We start from the raw sequence: 6,000 nt of genomic DNA, 5'->3' as shown, positions 1-6,000 counted from the left end.
CCAGAAACCCGATAATAGAAAAGCTGACACTGATGTGGAAAGACATGAATGATTGCTCTATTTCTGCTTGTTTGCCCTGAAGAAACAATCTTCTGAGATATGTCCCCAATAAAGATTTTATCTTGATATAGTGGTACCTTAGGTATGTAAAACTTTAGCCCAATTTAGGATAGTTAGGCACATGGCCAAAGAAACTTTCTTTCCTTCTTTTTTCCCTAAGCCAAAGTAATAGATACCAAATATGAAGCACAATCAAGGCTCTCAGTCCATGAGGCTGTTAGTCCCTTAACCCAAGGATTTTTTCTTTATCTTTTTTTCCCCAACTGTATGTCTGCATGGTTTTCTTTCTTTAAAAAAAATTTTTTTTTTTATCGTGTAAAATAGTTCACTGTTTTTGGCATACCAAATACATGGTAGGTAGCTTGCCAGACCCTGCCGTGCTCACAATATTTGACTACATTTAATATTCAAGCACCAATCCCACCACCATTACACCTTCCCACCACCATATTTCGGGTGTTTCCATCCCGAACCCCAATCCCTGCCCCAAAGCAGAACCAAAATAACATATTTTGTATTGTTCGTTATGAAAATTTGCTGAGAAAGTTAGAAAAAAGGATCCTTAGAGGAAAGAGTATGAGGATTATTGTATTTCACCCAGGGGCCATTAAGCCCTTCTATAAGAGATCACTAACATGTTGTTAAAGGTTGAGCCTTGTTGTGTGTGTGTGTGTGTGTGTGTACATCTGTGAAAAAAAAGTATATTTCCCTCTAAGATTGGTTGCCTCCTAATTTGAACCCTGTTAAATGTGGTGCAGTAATCCTGGAGTATGGGTAGAGTACTTGGTTTGAAGTATTGCGTGGCTGTGAATGATGCTGTGTGGTCCAGGAATACATGCACTTGTGGGCGAGGTTCTGCCTGAGTGTGTGGAGAGAGGCTGTGGGCAGGGTGGAGGCTAAGTTGTGGAAGTGTTCGAATGCTGGGGCCTTTGGGGTGGGGAGGGGTCTCACCCACCGCCTCCGCCGCACCACAAGTGAAACAGCCTGGCAGTGGGGTCCGGTGGCATGTTTATGGAGAGTTCATGTTGCTCCCTTCAAGGAGAGAAGGATGGGCGATCTGGACGTTGGTCGACTACATGGTTATTTGGCGCCAGTCAGAGGTGGGGTATGGGTGTGACAGCTGAGTAGCTGAAGACAGGGGAATATGGGCATTTGTCTTATTTTCTAAATCCTCCAAAGGCCCCCTGCTTTGAGCCTATTCACCAGGGTCATCCCTGGCAAAGGACGTAATCAAACAAGTTAGAGGAATGATGAATATAAAATTATTCTATTTTCATGTGGCACATAAAAAACAAAACAGACAAATTAATAAATCAAGCAGAAATAAACTTTTATTATTTATTTATTTAAATTTTTATTAGTGAAACACCATGAGGTACAGTTGCAGACTTACAAATTTTTGTGCTTGGATTTCAGTTATACAATGATCGAGTACCCATACCTCCACCAGTGCCCATTCTCCGCCACAACTGATGCCAGTATTCTTCCCACCCCCATTACCCCATACCCCCTGCCTCTGTGGCATTCCCTTTTGCGCTCTCTCTCCTTTTGGGTGCTGTGGTTTGCAAAGGAGGCGTTGAGTGGCAATCATGTTCGATCTATAGTCTACTTTCAGCATGCATCTTCCATCTTGGGAGAATCCTCCCAACACCCTTTACTTGATGTTCCCTTCTCTATATGAGCTGCTTTTTCGCTTAGCATGTGCAGCTGGCCTCCAGGCCATGGAGTAAACCTCCTGGTACTTATCTCGGCTATCTTGGGTGCTAGTTTCCTACTTTGTTACTTTATGTCCCCCAGATGAATGAAATCTTTCTATGTCTATCACTCTCTTTCTGACTCATTTTGCTTAGCATGATACTTTCCATGTAGTACCACTTGTATGTAAATTTCATGACTTCATCTTTTCTAATAGCTATATAGTACTCCATTGTGTAGATGTACCAAAGTTTCTTTAACCAGTCATCTGTTCTCGGGCACTCAGGTTTTTTCCAGATTGTGGCTATTGTAAAGAGTGCTGCAATGAACAAACAAGTGCAGATGTCACTTCGACTATACTTTTTGCCTCTCTGGGATATATTCCCAGGAGTGGTACTGCTGGGTCAAATGGGAGCTCAATTTCTAAATTTTTGAGAATCATCCATACTGTTTTTCAAAAGGGTTTAACCAGTTGGCATTCCCACCAGCACTGAAGGAGGGTCCCTTTCTCGCCACATCCGTCCCAACACGGGTTGCTTTTGTTCTTTTGGATTTGGGCCAGTCTCTGTGGTGTGAAATGATATCTCATTGTTGTTTTGATCTGCATCTCCCTGATGATTAATGATGTAGAGTATTTTCTCATGTGCCTTTTTGCCATCAGATTTCTTATTTGAGAAAGTTTCTGTTCATTTTGTCACCCCATTTTTGATGGGGTTGGATGTTTTCTTCTTGTGGAGTTCAACCAGTACTTTGTATATCCTTGATATCAACCCCCTGTCGAACGAGTATTCAGCGAATATACTTTCCCATTCTGTAGACTGTCTCTGTATTTTGGTTACTGCTTCTTTTGAGGTTCAGAAGCTTCTTAGTTTAAGATAGTCCCATTTGTCTATCGCTGTTTTCACTTGCTTGGCCAGTGGTGTGACATCTTTGAAGATACCATTAGCTTCAATGTCATGGAGGGTTTTGCCAACTTTGTCTTCAATGTACCTTGTGGATTCCGGTCTGATATTGAGGTCTACAATCCATTTTGATCTTATTTGTGTACATGGTGTTAGACAGAGATCTGAGCCCACTTTTTTGCATGTAGCCATCCAGTTTTGCCAGCACAATTTGTTAAAGAGGTTTTCCTTGCTCCACTTCACATTTCATGCTCCCTTATCAAATATTTGGTGATTATATGTTTGGGGGGAGATCTCAGTATATTCAACCCTGTTCCATTGGTCTGCAGCTCTGCCTTTGTTCCAATACCCTGCTGTTTTAATTATTACTGCTTTGTAGTAGACTTTGAAGTTAGAGAGGTTGATTCCTCCCATTTTCTTTTTCCCAAGAATTGCTTTAACTATTCGTGGGGGTTTATTGTTCCATATGAATTTCAGGAATGTTTGCTCCATTTCTTTGAAGTGTATTTATAGGGATTGCACTGAATTTGTGCAATTCTTTGGGAAGTATTGCCATTTTGACAATGTTAATTCTCCCAGTCCATGAGCATATGATATCTTTCCATTTTCTCGTGTCCTCTTTTATTTCCTGAAGTAGCGTTTTGTAGTTTTCTTTTTGGGTCACACCCGGCAATGTACAGGTGTTACTCCTGGCCCTGCGCTCAGGAATTATCCATGGCGGTGCTCAGGGGACCATATGGGATGCTGGGAATTGAACCCGGGTCAGCCAAGTGCAAAGCAAATGCCCTACTCACTGTGCTATTGCTCCAGCCCCTGTAAAAAGTAAAAGGTAAAGGCCCTCCCGTTGATCGTCGATTTGCTCGAGCGGGCCCAGTAACGTCTCCATTGGAGACTTTGTTGTTACTGTGTCTGGCATATCGAATACTCTTGGTAGCTTGCCGGGCTCTCTGAGAGGGGCGGAGGAATCCAACTCGGGTCGGCCATGTTGGCCTCTTGTAAGGTGAACGCCCTACCTGCTGTGCTATCATAGTTTTCTTTTTACAGGTCCTTCACTTACTTAGTTAAGCTGATTCCCAGGTACTTGATTTTCTGGGGCACAATTGTGAACGGGATTTTTTTTTCATGTCACTAGGTAGGGCGTTTGCCTTATGCACAGCCAGCTTGGCCGAGCTGGATTCAATTCCTCCACCCCTCTCAGAGAGCCAGGCAAGTTACCAAAAGTATCTCGCCTGCACAGCCAAGCCTGGCAAGCTACCCGTGACACATTCAATATGCCAACAGAGTAACAACATGTCTCAAAATGGAGATGTTACTGGGCCCACTTGAGCAAATCGATGAACAATGGGGGGGTAGTGTTTGTTTGTTTTTTCTTCTGTCTCACTGTTTGCGTATAGGAAAGCCATGGACTTTTGGGTACTGATTTCATAGCCTGCAACTTTACTATACAAGTCTATTGTTGCTAGGAGTTTCTTGGTAGAGGTTTTAGGGTTCTCTAAGTATAGTATATCATCTGTGAATCATGAGAGCTTGATTTCTTCCTTTCCTACCTGGATGCCCTTAATATCTTTTTCTTGCCTAATTGCTATTGCAAGTACTTGCAGTACTATATTGAACAGCAGTGGCGTGGGCATCCTTGTCTCATTCCTGATCTTAGGGGGAAGGCTGTCAGTTTTTCCCCATTGAGGATGATGCTTGCTGTAGGCTTGTGGTAGATGGATTTAACAATATTGAGGAGAGTCCCCTCTATACCTATTTTGGCAAGGGTTTTCATCATAAACGGGTGCTGGATCTTGTCAAATGCTTTCTCTGCATCTATTGATATGATCATATGGTTTTTATCTTTTCTTTTGTTGATATGATGGGTTATGTTGATTGATTTTCAAATGTTATCCATCCTTGCATCCCCGAGATGAATCCCACTTGTTCATGGTGTATGATCTTTTTGATGAGTTGTTGAATTCTATTTGCTAGCATTTTGTTCAGAATCTTCGCATCCATGTTCATCAGGGATATCGGCCTGTAGTTTTTTTTTTTTGTGGTGTATTTGTTTACTTTGGTTATTAGAGAGATACGGGCTTCATAGAAACTGTTTGGGAGAGTTTCTGTTTTTTCAATTTCCTGGAAAAGCTTGAGAACAACTGGCAATAGGTCCTCTTTAAATGTTTGGAAAATTCACTAGTGAATCCATCTGGAACTGGGCTTTTGTTTTTGGGAAGACTTTTGATTACAGTTTCAATATCCTTGATGTGAATAGGTCTATTCAGGTACTCTAGATCTTCTTGATTCAGCCTTGGGAGATTATAGGAATCCAGGAATTTATCCATTTCTTCTAGGTTCTCTTGTTTTGTGGCATACAGACTTTCAAAGTAGTCTCTGATGATCTTTTGAATTTCTTTGGTTTCTGTTGTGATAGCCCTCTTCTCATTTCTGATTCAGTTTATTAGGTTTCTCTCTCTTTCTTTGTTTGTGTTGCTAGTGGTTTATCTACCTTGTTTATTTTCTCAAAGAACCATCTCTTGGTTTTATTGATCTTTCGGATTGTTTTTTTGGTTTCCATGCCATTGATTTCTGCTCTGAGTTTTATCTCTTTCCTTCTGCCTGTTTTGGGCTCCTATTGTTGATCCTTTTCTAAGATCTTGAGCTGTGAAATCAAGTTGTTTATGTGGGCCCTTTCTTCCTTCCTGAGAAATGCTTTCCCCTTAACAAAATTTTCCCCTTAACATGGCTTTAGCTGCATCCCATCCATTCTGGTAGCTCGTGTCTTCATTCTCTTTTGCTTCCAGGTATCTTTTGATTTCGTCCTTGACTTCCTTCCTGACCCACTCATTGTTCAACATTGAGTTGTTTAATTTCCAGGTGTTTGATTTGGTTCTCCGTGTCTGTGTGTGATTCACTTCTATTCTCAGTGCATCATGGTTTGAAAAGATTTTTGATACTATTTCTATCTTCCTGATTCTATTTAGATATGTTTTGTGGCCTAGGAAAACACAAATGGTCTATTTTGGAAAATCTTCCATACGCACTGGAGAAGAATGTGTATTCTTTCTTTTTGGGGGGTATAAAGCCCTGTATAGGTCTACAAGTCCTCTCTCTTCTACTTCTTCCTTCAAAGTCAATGTTTCCTTGCTGAGTTTTGTTCTTGTTGATCTATCCAGAGGTGATAAGGTGATGTTGAAGTCTCTGGCTACTATTGTGTTGTTAGCAATGACCTCCTTAAAATCTGTTTGCAGTTATTTTTAAATATTTAGCTGTTCCCTCACTAGGTGCGTATACATTTAAGAGTGTGATTTCTTCCTGTTGTTCGTATCCCTTGATGAATAGAAAATAGCCTTCGCTGTCCCTT

Source organism: Sorex fumeus, unplaced genomic scaffold (assembly GCF_029834395.1).
Source record: "Sorex fumeus unplaced genomic scaffold, SorFum_2.1 ptg000042l, whole genome shotgun sequence".
NCBI classification, from domain to species: domain Eukaryota; kingdom Metazoa; phylum Chordata; class Mammalia; order Eulipotyphla; family Soricidae; genus Sorex; species Sorex fumeus.
This window is presented reverse-complemented; position numbering follows the sequence as displayed.